This window comes from Ornithorhynchus anatinus, chromosome X5 (assembly GCF_004115215.2).
Source record: "Ornithorhynchus anatinus isolate Pmale09 chromosome X5, mOrnAna1.pri.v4, whole genome shotgun sequence".
NCBI lineage: Eukaryota > Metazoa > Chordata > Mammalia > Monotremata > Ornithorhynchidae > Ornithorhynchus > Ornithorhynchus anatinus.
Window position 1 is genome coordinate 13,127,585 of NC_041753.1, and position 15,590 is coordinate 13,143,174.

General features: G+C 53.5%; 1 protein-coding gene across 1 annotated transcript in view; it reads right to left on the bottom strand.

Annotated features, from left to right (window-relative positions):
- FRMPD1 (FERM and PDZ domain containing 1) overlaps window positions 1-15,590 on the bottom strand; it is a 215,217-nt gene that overhangs the window by 170,427 nt on the left and 29,200 nt on the right. The window contains exon 2 of the mRNA XM_029055232.2: window positions 7,032-7,141. The gene's annotated coding sequence lies outside the window, so the exon portion shown is untranslated. The remainder of the gene's footprint in view (window positions 1-7,031; window positions 7,142-15,590) is intronic.

A 15,590-nucleotide genomic window follows, 5' to 3' on the forward strand; every position in this document is an offset into this window, starting at 1 on the left:
GGATTTGAGGGCTCCTACGTAATGAGTCACCCAGGATTATTTGGAATAGAGTTTATATTAATCAAAGCAGTCTACGGTAAACATTTTGACCACTCACCTTACACCATTAATGTAGGCATCTTTGTTCAGCACTCGATCTCTCCAAGTAGTAGACCCAAAACGAAAGAAACGTGTCCGAATAATGGCAGGCATATACAAAAAAGGACGACTTTAATGGTGCTCCATTATCTTCTGGGAGCTAATTGAGACTAAAAGGCTCTAGAAAGCCGGTTTTAGCTTTGCAGAGGGATAAATCTTCACAATTAGCAGTAAGTTTTCCTTGAAGTATGTCATAATTATTACATTAAGCCAATTGTTCTCAAACTTTTTCATCTCGTGATCCCCTGAGGGCTCCAATGAACCTTTCTTCCCACAGAGTTTCACACGATTTCTATGCCCCAAGTACAGTAACATACATCCTTTGTTTGGCCCAAGAGTGGAGAAGATGGAATCTCGAGGTGGACCGGGGTGTGGGTAATGATAATGAAAAGGGAGGAAGTGACAGACCCTTGGAACAGGACCCTGACCCAACGTCGCTGTTGTCGTTTCATGCTGTCGAGTCGTGTCCGACCCGTCACGACGCCACGGACGCGGGTCTCCCGGAACGCCCCACCTCCGCCCGTTCATTCAGTGGTATTTACTGAGCGCTTACTGTGCGCAGAGCGCTCGGAAAGCACAGTTCGGCAACCAAGAGATCCACCCGCAATCGTTCTGGTAGCGGAACCATAGAGTTTTCTTGGTCAAAATGCGGAAACCTCCTTCCGCACAGTAAACCCGAGTCTCCGCCCTCGACTCTCTCCCGTGCCGCTGCCGCCCAGCACGGGGGCGTTCTGTCTTGTAGCAGACGGCCTTCCGCTCGCTAGCCACTGGCCAAGCTGGGAATGGAATGGGTAGGCCTCTGCTTGACCCTCCCTCCCGTAGTCGCGACTGGTAGTGTACTGGAAACTCTCCAGGTGCGACCCTGAGACGCGGCTGCACACGGCGGATACTCCAAAATCTCGACTATTACCCAAAGGGAGGGGAAGGGCACGGAGACCGAAAGAGAGCAGAACGGTGGTGATGGGATGGAGGAAAGAGGAAGGAGATTTTGCTAACAAGCTGGACTCTTACCAGCACCCCACAGCCGTTCTGAGCTCCTCAGCTCTAGCTTTCTCTACGTCCTTGGAACGTCTCGATGGTGTTCACGATGACTCCGTGAGGTAGGTAGCTGTCTACCGCGGCGATAGCACGTAGCTAGCACTCTCTGGGCCCAAAAGAGAGAATGAGGTCATTTGATCTGTGATCGATCCATTGAGCCCAGAAGGGAAAAATCCTCTTTTCCAGTGGCTTACGAAAGCCAAAAATGTTGGTCTAGACGGGTACCATTTAATTACCTGGGGCTAGACCCAACTGCTGACATATACTTGAGCATTCTTAGTGCATTCCTTCACAGTGACATCTGTTGCAACCCATGACGTTCGAATCATTAGCAAGTACACGGTTAGTCACTATAAGATACCGATTAGTTCTATCTCCCGGCTAAGTTCCCATCCTTATTCCGGCTGGACAATCGAGGCCGGGGGTGGGGGGCTTTTAATTATGGCTCTTTTTAAAAAGCTTGAATAGAAATCCGCAAAGTCTAGGGACCATCATCATCGATATTCATTAACAGCCTTCGGTGAGGCATACAGTAAAAGCAGAAGACACGGACCCTGCCCTTAAGAAGTTTTTCAATCTAATGGGAGAGACAGGCGGATACAGATAATATTCACCCACTGGGAACGAAAGGGAAAACTGAGATGCAACTGCTAACAACGAAAGTAAGCCAAAAGAGACGAACAACCCAAGAGCTAAGGGGAGAATAAATGAGCCAGTATACATTTAAGTCCTAAGGGACATCGGTATATCAAGCTTAACATGTCCAAAACCGGACACCTCAACTTCCCTCCAAAATCCTCTTCTCCACCTAACTTTCCCAGCGCAGTCGACAACCCTACCACTCTCCTCGTCCGTAAAGCCCATAACCTTGGCACCATCTCCAGCTTCTCCTTCTCTTTCAACCTCCACATTCAGCCTGTCACCAAATCCTGTCCGTTCTTCCTCCGCAACATTTCTAGAATCGGTCCCCTTCCACCCACACGGCTACCAAGCCGGTCCGGATACTTGTCGTATCCTAGCCCGACCTCCGCGTCGGCCTCGTCGCTGATCTCCCCGCCTCCAGAATCTCCACTCTCTCGTCCATACTTCCATTCATTCATTCAATAGTATTTATCGAGCGCTTACTATGTGCAGAGCACGGTACTAAGCGGTTGGAATGTACAAATCGGCAACAGATAGAGACAGTCCCTGCCCATCGACGGGCTTACAGTCTAATCGGGGGAGACGGACGGACAAAAACAATAGCAATAAATAGAATCGAGGGGATGCACATCTCACTGAAACAATAGCAGTAAATAGAATCGAGGGGATGTACGTCTCATTAACAAAATGAATAGGGCGATAAAAATATATACAAACGAGCGGACGAGCACAGTGCTGAGGGGAGGGGAAGAGAGAAGGGGAGGAGCGGAGGGAAAGGGGGGGGAAAAGGGGGCTTAGCTGAGGGGAAGTGAAGCGGGGGGTAGAGGGGCAGCAGAGGGAGCAGAGGGAAAAGGGGAGGCTCAGTCTGGGAAGGCCTCTTGGAGGAGGTGAGCTCTCAGTAGGGCTTTGAAGAGGGGAAGAGAATGAGTTTGGCGGAGGCGAGGAGGGAGGGCGTTCCGGGACCGCGGGAGGACGAGGCCCGGGGGTCGACGGCGGGATGGGCGAGACCGAGGGACGGTGAGGAGGTGGGCCGCAGAGGAGCGGAGCGTGCGGGGTGGGCGGTGGAAAGAGAGAAGGGAGGAGAGGTAGGCGGGGGCAAGGTGATGGAGAGCCTTGTAGCCTAGAGTGAGAAGTTTTTGTTTGGTGACTCTTGTTACTTGACTCTGCTGCCCAGATCATTTACCTGAAACATCCCAGGGATCGTGTCTACTGATTCTATTGTATGCTCCAAAGTACTTAGTACAGTGCTCCACACAGAGTGCTCAATAAATACCACCGACTGAGTCCGAACACATCTCTCCGGTCCTCAAAATCTCCATTCCGCTCTACAGCAAAAGGATACTCCAAACCATCGGCTTTAAGGCCCTCGACCAACCCTCTCTCCTCCCAAGCTACCCTGTTCATCGTGGCTCGTTCTTTTCCCTCCCGCGTCCGGCCTCCCGCTCGTGCCCTCCCGCACGCCTGAAGCTCATTCCCTCTTCGCAGACCACAGACCTTCCAGTCGTCAAAGCCCTCCCGAAATCAAATCTCCCAACAGGACTTCCCTGGTAAATGGCTACTCTCCCTAGGTTTCCTCCACCACGCCTCTTACCTCGGCACTTGTGAATTCACCGTCTCCAAGAGAATGTACGTAAATATCAATTAATCCATCATTCGGTGGTATTTATTAAGCACTTACTGCAATAAGTGCTTGGGAGATTACACTGCAACAGAGTTGGTAGACACATTCCCCGCTTACAATGAGCCTGTATTATTCATCCTGTCACTCGAGCACCAACTCGTCATCATCGTCATCAACATCAATAGTATTTATCGAGCGCTTACTGTGTGCAGAGCACCGTACTGAGCGCTTAGGAGAGTACAACAGAGTTGGCAGAGGCAGTCGCTGCCCACAGCGAGTTTACAGCCTAGAGGGGGAGACAGACTTTAGTCTAAATACGTTACTTTCTAATATATCATTTATCTGTCGTTTAACTCACGGGCATACCCCTTTTTCTCTTTCCTCCTATTTCTACTTTATTTAGGCGTCTCTAACCCCCGCTAGCACGTAAGCCCTTTGAGGGCAGAGACCACAGCCACTTGCTATCGCTCTTTCCCAAGCACTTCGTAAAGTGCTCTGTACATAGTAGATACATCCTACTGATGGATCAAGGCTGGCCGGTGGCCCGATCCAGAAGGTGGGGATTAACAGGTGATCCCGGCTGGGCTGGGTGGTTTTTGAGGAGGGTTTTGAGGGCGGGGAGCGTCATGGTTTGGCAGACTTGAGGCGAGGGGGAGTTTCAGCCAGGGCGGCGATGTGAGCAACGGATCAGCTGACGGTTAGGATTTAACTGGGAGGAGCGAAGAATCCCAGCTGGGGTCCGGCGAGGGAGCGGAGACATCTTACGAAGATTACGGGCAGCAATCGTCCTATTAAACAAATTCCTCGAAGACCGTCCATCTTCGACCGTAGCCCTAGCCAGTCGACCTTCCCCCCTCCCAAATGAATTCAGCCTCCATTTCAGCTTAGTTAGAAGGGGCGGGCCAGAGGAAGGAAGCAGGGTGGGATCTTCAGCTCGCCTCTGCCCACTTTCCCTCCATCCCCCCGGTCAGTCGGCCCACCTGGCATTTGTGGGATTGGTGGGGAAACTGGAGCTAAGTGACCTTCCCCACCACATCCCCCTGCCCCGGCCCAGCCCTCCACCTCCCCAGGGGCCCCTGCGGGGGCGGCCAGGTCAGGGCCGGGCAGACGGATGGGTGGGCGGATCGGTCGGGCGTTTAGAGCCAGGGCCTTTCCCCGCCCGGACCCTGGGGCCACCATTTCTCTCGCACCTGCACCCTGCTCTCTCCAAGGATTTGGGCACCTTAGACTAAAACAGATGTACAGGAAGGCAGCGGCTCAAAACCAGATTGTGTTGTTTGTTCCCTTCTGAACTAATTTAATCACTTAAAGGACTTTCACTGCCTTTTACGTTGCTTTGGTCTACCCGATGCGCTGCTGACGCGGAGTGGTTTTCTTGGCGGGGGAAAGGAGCAGACTTGGACTGCAAAGTACGCACGTTAAAAAAAAAAACAACACACCAAAAACATGATCTTGTTTTCTTCAGGATTTTAGTTTGTTATTAAATCTACAGGATTTTTAAAGGAGCAGAATGCTTATTTCCTACCAAAAAAACCCAGTTGATTTTCGGGTAATAATAATAGCAGTAAAAATAATAGCGATCCCGAGGCGGCAAGGTGCAAAAAACGAACAATTCTCTCCTCCATGTCTGTTAAAAACAGACACGCTGACCTCTTTAAAATAGGCAGGTCGGATAATTTGTGAAAAAATACGCCGGAATCTCTGACAAAGGCCATTTTAAATGAATTATTTTCCTAAATAAGTCAGCTTTGCAACCTCTGCTGCATTCATTCATTAGGTCGTATTTATTGAGTGCTTACTGTGTGCAAATCACTGAACTAAGCGCTCGGGAGAATACAATGTAACCACAAACAGATACAGTCCTGCCCACACCGAGCTCGCGGTCTACAGAAGGAGACAGACGTCAATATAAGTAAATAAATGAATGATTAAATGGATGCTCATACATGCCGTAAATGATATATCGGCTTTCCATAGTCCGCTTCCAAAGAATTAAAACTACCAGACGATATCAACTGACTAGACGGGACTAATAACCGAAAACGAGACGAGGACGTTTATGAGGCTCCTAACTACCGATTTTGACTCAAAAATACGTAGAAATCTGCTAAGACAATTAACAAAACGGATGCAGAATGGCTTTTTTTTTTCCTCTTTCAGAAACATTCTCTGTTGGGAGTCAAAAGGTTTCTAGCAATAAAAATCATCCAGAACTGACAGATGTCTACGGGACAGCAATCCCGAATTTCGTATAACACTCCCGCAATGTCGGTCCTCTGTATCCGTCGACAATTTTGACGGGGTTATTTTAACTTAGATGATTTGGCTTGATCCCAAAATGCAATCGGTTCAGAAGGGGCAGTCTTTCTCCCGCAGAAATAAGCCCATATCACAGCTGGGGAGGCAATGCTCACCTTCTTGTCCTCAGATTGCCGCTCATTGTCGCCGGCATTTATCCCAGGAGGATATTCCCTTTAACCTCTCTTACGTGCATTTTAATAGAGCTTCGGGAAACCTAAACCGTAAACCACTTGTCCGACGGAACGTTTACGGCTGCAAATTAGGGTCCGTTACCTATAGGTATAATGGGGGCTTTCTTCAAGGGTAAAATAAACCGTTACCTTTAAGACTTTCACACGGAGGCAAGAAACAATCAGTCACACGCCGTGCGCGTCTGCGTGTGGGCTAGTTTTTCATTTTGGACTTAGGAGGCACCCTTAGAATGGGGCTTGCGGGGGACTGGGATGCATTATAGAGGCCTACTGCTTTGGGCAGGCGGCGAAACAGAGGGCGGTGACGAAAAGGACGTCACGCTCCACGGAGGTCGGAAGTATATGAGGCCGTTGTGGTATTCCACTTCCTAAATGGCCGTGAGACCTAGCTCTACAAGAGAAAACACAAACAGCTCCCGATGGCATCCACAAACCACACTGGACGGTAAATGCCGGGACAAACCTACCGGCGACAGAATTCTGGAACGCGGTCGGCTCATCGACCCTGAAGCGACGCTCACAACTACGCGGCTCTGTTAAGCGGGACGTGTAAGAATAAAACGGTGGTATTTATTAAGTGCTTCTCATGTGCCCCGCGCGCTGGGGTACCGTCACATCAGACACAGTCTCTGTCCCCCAGAGGGCTCACTGTTATAGGGGAGAAAGAGCAGGCATCGAATCCCCACTTTCCAGATGAGGAAACTGAGGCCCAGAGCAGTCAAGCGACTTGTCCAAGGTCACCAAGTTGGCACTCCGGAGGGGGCAAACTGCGATCGAAAAACACGTGTAGATTGCTTGCATTATTAGGATCCGATGGCGTCGGGGGCGGGGTGGGCGTTGGTTCACTCCCGAAAAATTGCCGCACGTCCCGCCCCCGCGACTCCCACCCCTTACCGTTCACTACTCTGGGGAGGCCTTTAGGGCCTCCTGGAAAGTCTGTCACTGGATTTAAAGTCCTAGCTTAATGAAACCTTTGAAAGGTCCCACCGCCTCCCCTCGAATAGTATGGGTAAGATGTTCCAGTCCATCGAGCCATTAACTGAAGAGCCAAGCTGTATTCTTCCTTTCTGGAAACATTTCTTATTTTGTATTCCACCTACCTCATCCAAACACAGGGCTCATCTTCAAATTCTCTTCCAGAGGAGCTCTACAAGTCGAGGAAATCCCACGGGTGCAGAGAGTAGGGAGAACATGAGGCTCACTCGTAAACCTGGGGAAGAAAAGTACCGTGAGAAACAAGCGTGGCTCGGCGGAGAGAGGCTGGGCTTGGGAGTCAGAGGTCGTGGGTTCTAATCCCGGCTCCGCCCCTTGTCTGCTGTGTGACTTTGGGCAAGTCGCTTCACTTCTCTGCGCCTCAGTCACCTCCCCTGCCAAATGGGGATTAAGACTGTGAGCCCCACGTGGGCCAACCCGGCTACCCTGCGTCCACCCCAGCGCTTAGAACACTGCCTGGCACGTAGCAAGCGCTTAACCAACACCATAACTATTATTATTCCTTGAATTTGCTTTAGGATCCCCTTCCAAGGCACGTAACTCCAGAAAACCTCCGATAACAACGGACTTGGGCCTCCCCTTCCCAGCAGGGAGCGTCTGTACCGTTTTTGGTGCCCCTTCCGGAGTTCCAGGATGGCCCCGGAGAATCGTCCCAGCCGGCTCCTTCGGTCCCACTCCGGACCGTTCAGTGGCCGGGATAACCGATCTGTCCCGGCCAAATTTGGGGTGCTCTCAGAGGAGCGCACGGGACTGGAGAACGCTCTCAGAGAGGCCCACCCCACCCCTCCCGGATGACCCCTTCGTCCGCGGGGTCTCGGTAGAAGGATGGTGACGGCACTGGGGGTGCAAGAACTTGAGGGGCGCTGAGCAGACAAGGTCTCCAAACCCGCCACAGCCCTCAGAGCTCGAGCAGTGGCAGAGCCCATCGGCGTCATGCCACTTTGCACCCTCTCTATACGGGGGAGGGAGATTTTCTTCTTCTCGCTGGGTAAAGTCTCCACGAACGGTTGAAAATCCGTATAACGACATCCCAAACTTCTCTCCCCCGTCTCCCTTCCCCTCAGTAGAACTGATTGATTCCTCCCGATGCGACGTTTTCGTCGAACATATTCGAATAGAATTCGAATATAAAATGCACTGTGGGACATTCCGGTCTCCTATTTCTGCACTACCAAAGCTTTTGCACTTTTCCATTCTCACTGGCTACTCTTCCCCTTCCTTTAGACACCTCATAGCAAGATTATTCCTTGTAAGGTAAGAAGAGGACAGATAATATTACTAGGAAAACTACCCTCGGCCCTCACTTCCCTGCCTAAGCCCTTCTGCGTCACCTCCGCGTTTGGGTCTGTATGGCCTTGGCGCTTCGTTACTCCCACCCTCCACCAAATGCGTCCAATTTGCTCGTCTCCACCCCGGCGCTCAGTACTGTGCCCGGCACCTAGTGAGCACTTAACAAATACCATGATTGGTATTATCATGTACTCATCTGTAATTTTATTTTCACGTCCGTCTCCCGCTCTGGCCTGTAAGCTCCTTGTGGGAAGGAATTGAGTCTATATACTCTATTGGAGTGTACTCTCCCAAGCGCTCAGTTCAGTGCTCTGCATGCAATAAGCGCTCAATAAATACCACCGACTGATTGATTCATTCTGGAGATACAATTGAGCAGACATGGAGGAAGAGATTGGGAATTTGGGACAGGGAGCTTAAAAAGCTATTAAGCACACACGGCGACGTAGACCGGTAGGAAGCAAAGGACCAGACTGCAAAACCAAATGAAACACCCTTTCTCTCATTTCCCCCGGGGGATAGGAACTGCTCATTTGGTCTGCCCTAAAATGTGCTTCATTTTGTGTCCGTGGTAAATTTTCTGAAATGCTCTCCGGCAAACCCAAGGACATCTTTTTTATTGCTTATATTTATGGTTCCAGGCTGAATCCTCCAGGGGCAAAAAAATATATCAGTGAACACAGCTGCATGAAATGGAGTTCATAATTTCTGTTTTTCATTTTTATCCTCTTTTTCAGGTACCCGCAATTATTCCTACTTGACCATTTACCCATTTCCCGGAACCCTTGCCGTATGGGCTTTTGCTGAGTGGTTTTTTAATTCGAGCCATTAAAAAAGAACTGAATCTCTGAAAGGGAAATGGTCTCATCTGGAAAACCCCGGCTTCTTCTCTCCTTTCAGTTTCCTGCCTGCACCCGGGATGAACTCTAGAATGGATCGTGCTATCCAGAAAGCCTGACGAGGGGGAACGACTGATCGTCACGGTCCGCTTTGGGTGCGAGTCCGTCAGAAATGCGCTCCCTGAAAATCAGCTGGACTTCATTTGCATTCAAATTCAATAATTCCGTAAGCATCGCTTTAGTGTTCCGGGGCTGTCACTTATCACTCAGATCTATTAAACTCGGTGAAAGCCATTACACCGATAATAAATACACGGCATCCCTTTACTGCCGTTTGGTTGCCTTCGGATATATTGTCTTCCGTGTTTTAATTACAGAACACCGGTCGGTAGAGCACCTAAAGGCCTCGCGGGGCTAGTGGAAGTCAGTAAAGTGCAAATGAGTTTGGGGTAACGTGACAGTGATGGGCAGGTGGCCCTCCAGGAGCAGAGCTGTCTACTGGGTGATGACAGCAGTGAGTGTGGATTGAATCAAGGCACGCTGAGCAGGTAGTCTCGTGATTCCTGCTACCGCCAGAGAAGGACGTACGGCGGAGGGAAGAATGAAAGACAAGCCAGCATAAAACCAGTCCGCCGCGCACCTTATCTCTCGGGGCATTTTCCAAAGACTGCTGCCAGACACATTCAGTTTGTCTCCGACTCAAACATTCCTTCTGGAGAGTTGATCTGCACAGTGAAGAAATCTCCCCCGACCTCACTTTCAGCGACCCGTCCATCAGGCGAGAGGGAGCTAGAAGGCAGCGGAGCCAGCTGCCTGAAGTGGCCACGAGGAGGAATGAGGGCTGGGCACAGCCGGAAACGTGCTCGTGCGGCGCGAAGCGCTCAGTAGGGTGCTCTGCGCACAGTAAGCGCTCAATAAATGCGACCGAATGGACGAACGGCCTTCTCCCCACTAGGCCTCCCCTGGCCTACTCTGTTCCCGCCATGCCGCCTTTGCCGACGGGAAGAGGGAGACAGAAACAGGAAAGGCAGGGGAGAATTGGGGTGGCAATTGGGGGAGAAGGCGGGGGACGCAACAGCGGCTCGAAGGGCGGCAGGATTACCCGTCTTTGCTCTGGAGCCTCTTTCCGTGGGAAGAAGCTCCACGCAGCCTGTCGGCGCACCGTAACTTTCCCTCACCGAAAGAAGTCATCGGAGCGGAGGCGAAGAGACAGGACGGCCCGCGTCGACGGCTCGGCCGTTTTCTTTGTTGCTACTCCTGGGCAGGTGCACTCCTTGGCCAGGGAGCCCATCCGCCCATCAGCTCACCAAGGAGCCGCCGACTTAACGGTACGTGTGAGAAGGATGCCCTTCGTGGGCGCCGGTTCTTTAAATCTGCTCCCTCTCAACAGCTGGGTTCTCCGACTGACTCTGTCTCCGTGAACGCCGAGAACTAGTGAGCCCGCGGCCCTGGCCCGGCTGCAGCTGCCTGGTTAACCTCTCCGCGGCTCCGCTCCCCCACCCGTAAATACGATTTGCCGAACGACAGAGTTGGCACAGCTCTTTTGAGATCCTCGGGCCAACCGCACCTTGGAAACGTGGCAAGGTATTAGAAATGGTGGCGGGAACCACTTCAAGCCTTCGCTCGTTCGTGAATCGGAGGTTAGCCGGAGCATTTACACTGCTCGGTGGTGGAGTGTGCCTCTGGAATTCCCTCCCCGATACTCAAGCTCAGGAATCCTGAGAGCGGTGCAGAGTTAATCTTTTTAGCCAGGACTGGAATTTGTATAAATATTTCAACGCGCTGTTTTGTAACAGAGAGTGAGATGATGGCACATTCTTAGAAATCTATTGCAATAAATAAGTAATGTTTTCTCATAAGCCGGTGGGCCCCCCGGGAATAGATTCCCCTCACGGCCTTCTGAAGTGGGGTTCGGGTAACTAATTACGCGCAATTGGATCCCTAAACCGAAAGACATTTCTTCTGGGCATTGGTGGGGTCTCGTCGCCCCTGTCCGGGAGGAGAGTTTCATCTCCTTGGACGAATGGGCTTCTTCTAGGGTGCCCCAGCCCGGGTCACGCCAGAATGCAGCCCCAGATGGACTCTCTCTCCCTCCCCGAAGAACGTACGTTCCTTTAGCGCTCTGACACTGCTGGGGCTTCTCTGAAGCTTAGGAATAGCTACAGTGGCAGGGCAGATGCAATTGGGCGGGTGAGAGATAGCCCCTTTCCCGCCAGGGGCTCCCAATCTAAGGTGACTCCTTGATGGCACCCCAAGAGTTTAGCCCGGCTTCTTTCTTCTTCTACAGAAGCGTCCCGGGGAGAAGGGAATTCCAACTCCCGTGCCCTGACCCCTTTGACCATCCGAGACCACGGCCGCCACCGCCTTCTGCTTCTTTGGGGAGGCGCCTACTTCCTTCGCTTCCTCCTTTGACCGGAGGCCAGAGCCCCGCGTAGGCCCAGCCCGTGCTCACAGCCCCAGCTGAACTCGACCAGGCCCCGGCCAGGTTCTTCAGACGCCCTCTCGTACGTCTCATATTCCGTTTAGACGGCCAACGGGCCCGCGTGTGCCCCGTTCGCTGGATCGCAGACTTGTCGTCGGCGTCGTATGCCGGCGACCCGTGTCCGACCCACGGCGACACCGCGGACACATCTCTCCCAGAACGCCCCGCTCTCCATCGGCAATCGTCCCGGCGGCGTACCCGTAGAGTTTTCTCGGTCGAAACGCGGAAGCGGTTCGCCACCTCCTCCTTCCCCGCGGTAAACGAGTCTCCGCCCTCGACCCTCTCCCGTGCCGCCGCCGCCCAGCGCGGGGGAGTTTTGACTTGCGGCAGGTGGCCGTCCGCTCGCTAGCCACCGCCCGAGCTAGGAATGGGACGGACAGGCCTCCGCCTGACTCTCCCTCCTGCGGTCGTCGTTGATGAGGGTACTGGAGACTCTCCAAATGCGACCCTGAGAGGTGTTCACAGACTTGGGGATAGTCTTACGTCTTGGCGCTATTCGGACGGTAATCCGCTCATTAAATCGCGGTGTCACCTTAGGCGCCTGCAGAAATTCCCCCACCGGGGCCCATAGCATGACAACCTGACCCGTTCGGGGCCCCGAACTATCGGGCGCGCTGTAGGGAGGTGGAGGATCGCCACCAGTTACATCGACGGTTAATAGCGTTCCTCCATTAGCCCTGCAAGAAAATCTCGACGGTTTGAAAAAGGGCAGAGAGGTGTGTCTCGACCGGCCTTCCTGCCGATCCGTTGCCCTTGGTATTACATTTAGTTTAGTTGCCTCCTTGTAAATCCGGCAGAGTTCCAGGATTGCCGAGAGAGGGATTAACCCCGAGTTGGTGGTAGCTTTAATACCATCATACGCCCTCCGTGGGGATTGGGTCAAATTACTCGGCGGTTCTGATCATATTTCGTTATTGTAATTTCATCCTGCAAAGTCCATAACTAGGTTTGAAGCCCAGGCCTTGTCCGTATCACAAGATCAGACAGGGCCGAGACATCTCATCATTCAGGAAACCGGAGGGTTCACTGGGCAGGAAAACATTTTTGCTGGGAAGTAGGTAAAATTCTTAAATCTTCGACGAGTTTGACTCGGGGCTGTGCGGGAAAGCCTACGATAATAATTTACCCTTTGCCATTTATTAAGCAATTACTAGGTGTCAAAGCACCGAGGTGGATCAAGGAAAACGAGATCGGGTAGAATCCGTGAAGGAAGTAGGAAGCACGGGTATCTTATCCACGTTTCACAGATGAAGATGAAGAAACTGAGATCCAGAGAGGTAAAGGGACTTCGGAATCAATCCGCCGGTCACATTTGCGGAGCCCTACCGTGCGCAGAGAAAGAATAATCTTTATCTTGGGGACCGGTTGCCCTAGATGTAGGGGCTCCCACGTAAGGAACAGCTCAACAGTAATAATAAATCTTCTAGACCGAGAAGCGGCGGGGCGCAGCGGCTAGAGCGCGGGCCCGGGAGTCGGAGGATCATGGGTTCCAATCCCGGCTCCGCCACCCGCCCGCCGTGGGGCCCCGGGCAAGTCACGTCGCTTCTCCGGGCCTCGGTTACCTCGTCTCTAAAACGGGGATGGAGACGGCGAGCCCCACGTGGGGCAGGCACTGGGTCCGACCCGATCTGCCTGGGTCCACCCCAGCGTTTAGTACAGTGCCTGGCACACGGTTAAGCGCTTAACAAGTACCACGATTATTACTACTCTTGTTATTATCATTACACTGTAAACCAGGCGTGGGCAGGGATTGTCTCTCTTTATTGCTGAACTGTACTTTCCAAACGCTCAGTGCGGTGCCCTGCACACAGTAAGCGCTCGGTAAATGCGACCGAATGAATAATGATAATGGCGGTATTTGTTAAGCGCTTACTCCGTGCCAGGCACTGTACTAAGCGCTGGGGTGGGTGGAGCGGATCAGGTTGGACCGAGTCCCTGCCCCACACGGAGCTCGGAGCCTTAATCCCCATCTTACAGGTGAGGTAACCGAGGCAGAGGGAAGTGAAGCGACTTACCCAAGGCCACACAGCAGACGAGTGGCGCAGCCGGGATTGGAACCCGCAACCGTCCCAGGCCCGGGCCCTATCCCCCAACCAGCGCTGTTTCCCGCTACGCCACGCTGATGAGCTCCGGCGTGTGTCCAGGTTGGCGAGTAGACGAGCTGGGGTGGAGCAGGAGGTCGGCGGAGTTGAGGAGCGATAGAAAGCGGGGAGCGGGAGGGCCGTCGGCAACATCCACGTGGATATCCAAGTCCCCTAGGGTCGATGTAGGCGCGGAGAGAGAGAGACGGAATGGCAGAAAAGGATCCAAATGGTTCCAAAAGCCGAAGGTGGGGCCTAGGGGGTGGGGGATGACCGTGACGGGTATCTGGAGTCACTTTCCTCGCTGGAATTTGGGGAGAGGGGCTCCCGGGGGCCACCCCGCATAGAGTTCCCCGGCAGGAGAGCTGTTCCTGCCTCCCCGTGGCAGGACTGAAGCAGAAGCTCCGGTCCAGCACCACTCCGTGCGCGGAGCGCCGCGCCGACCGGGTCGCAGGCGGACACTGGGGCCGTCCGGGTGGACGGGGCGTCGTTTCACCACAGCCGCGAAGCTGAGTTCCTCGGGGTTTTTCTTTTTAAAAAAAGGGGGGGAGGTGGTAGCATTCTCTCCCCTACGTCATCACACCCCTACCTGGGCCAAGCTCGCCTCCAAGCCTCCACGGTTGTCCGAGCGACGGGCTCCCAGAGGTCGTAGGCAGGAAACCACAGGTGAAGAGACAGCGACACCCGCGACCGATAGGCAGTCCGAGGAGAGGATTATTTCTCCGTGCGCGCGGGTGTGCGTCTGGGTGAGAGAGAGAGCGGCTGCGCGTCTGCGGGGCAGAAGGTGTGTATAAAAGAGCGCGTGGCACGTAGAAGGTGTCAGGAAGCCGACGCGACGGATGGAAATCCCGCCCGGTGTCTTCTCCACGACCGGTCACTTTTGAGGTGGCTTTACGAAGTGACCGCTGCCTTTCTCAAGCCCGCTACGCTTCCGAATCGGCACTGCTGGCGCAAAGGGGGGTGGGCCTGGGGCAGGGGTCGAGGGCCGGCGGGGGCCTCCCTCCGCAGCGGGGGGGGAGGGTCAGAGCGGCGTGCCCCACACCGCCGGGGAGAGTCGCCTGAGAAGAAGAGGTCCGCTTCTCCCTGGAGGGTCTCTCCCTCCCCGGCCCCGGCCCCACGGGGCCGGGGACAGAGCCGGAGCCCCCCCGTCCGGGGGAGGTAATGATTAATCATGGTATCCGTTAAGCGCTTACTACGTGCCGAGCACCGTTCTAAGCGCTGGGGGTACGGTTAATGAGATTGCCCCACGTGGGGCTCACATTTTTAAATTTTTTCCGGATGAGGTAACCGAGGCCCGGAGAAGTTAAGTGACCCGCCCAAGGTCACGCAGCGGACAAGTGGCGGAGTCGGGATCAGAAGCCACGACCTCTGACTCCCAAGCCCGTGCTCTTTCCGCTAAGCCACGCTGCTTCAAAGGTACAGGGATAATGATGACGTTGGTATTTATTGAGCGCTTCCTACGTGCAGAGCACTGTTCTAAGCGCTGGGGGAAGCGAAGCGACTCACCCAAGGCCACACCCCGTATCCGTATCTTGCATCACCCCGTATCTCCCCCAGCGCTTAGAACGGTGCTCTGCACACAGTCAGGGCGTAACCAATACCAACATCATTATTTGACAGGGTGATCGGGTTGTCCCACGTGAGGCTCACAGTCTTCATCCCCGTTTTCCAGATGAGGGAACCGAGGCACAGAGAAGTGAAGCGACTTGCCCACGGTCGCACGGCTGACCGGGGGGCGGAGCCGGCTTTCGAACCCACGACCTCGGACTCCCGAGCCCGGGCTCTTTCCACCGAGCCACGCCGCTTCTCAAAGACGCCCCACGGGAGGGAGAAGTGTGCGCCGAGGCCCGGGTAGGGATCGTCTCTATTTGTCGGCGAACTGTAATAGTAATTACGGCGTTTGTGAAGCGCTTATGTGCCAAGCGCTGTTCTAAACGCTGGGGGAGATACGAGGTGATCAAGTCGTCCCACGTG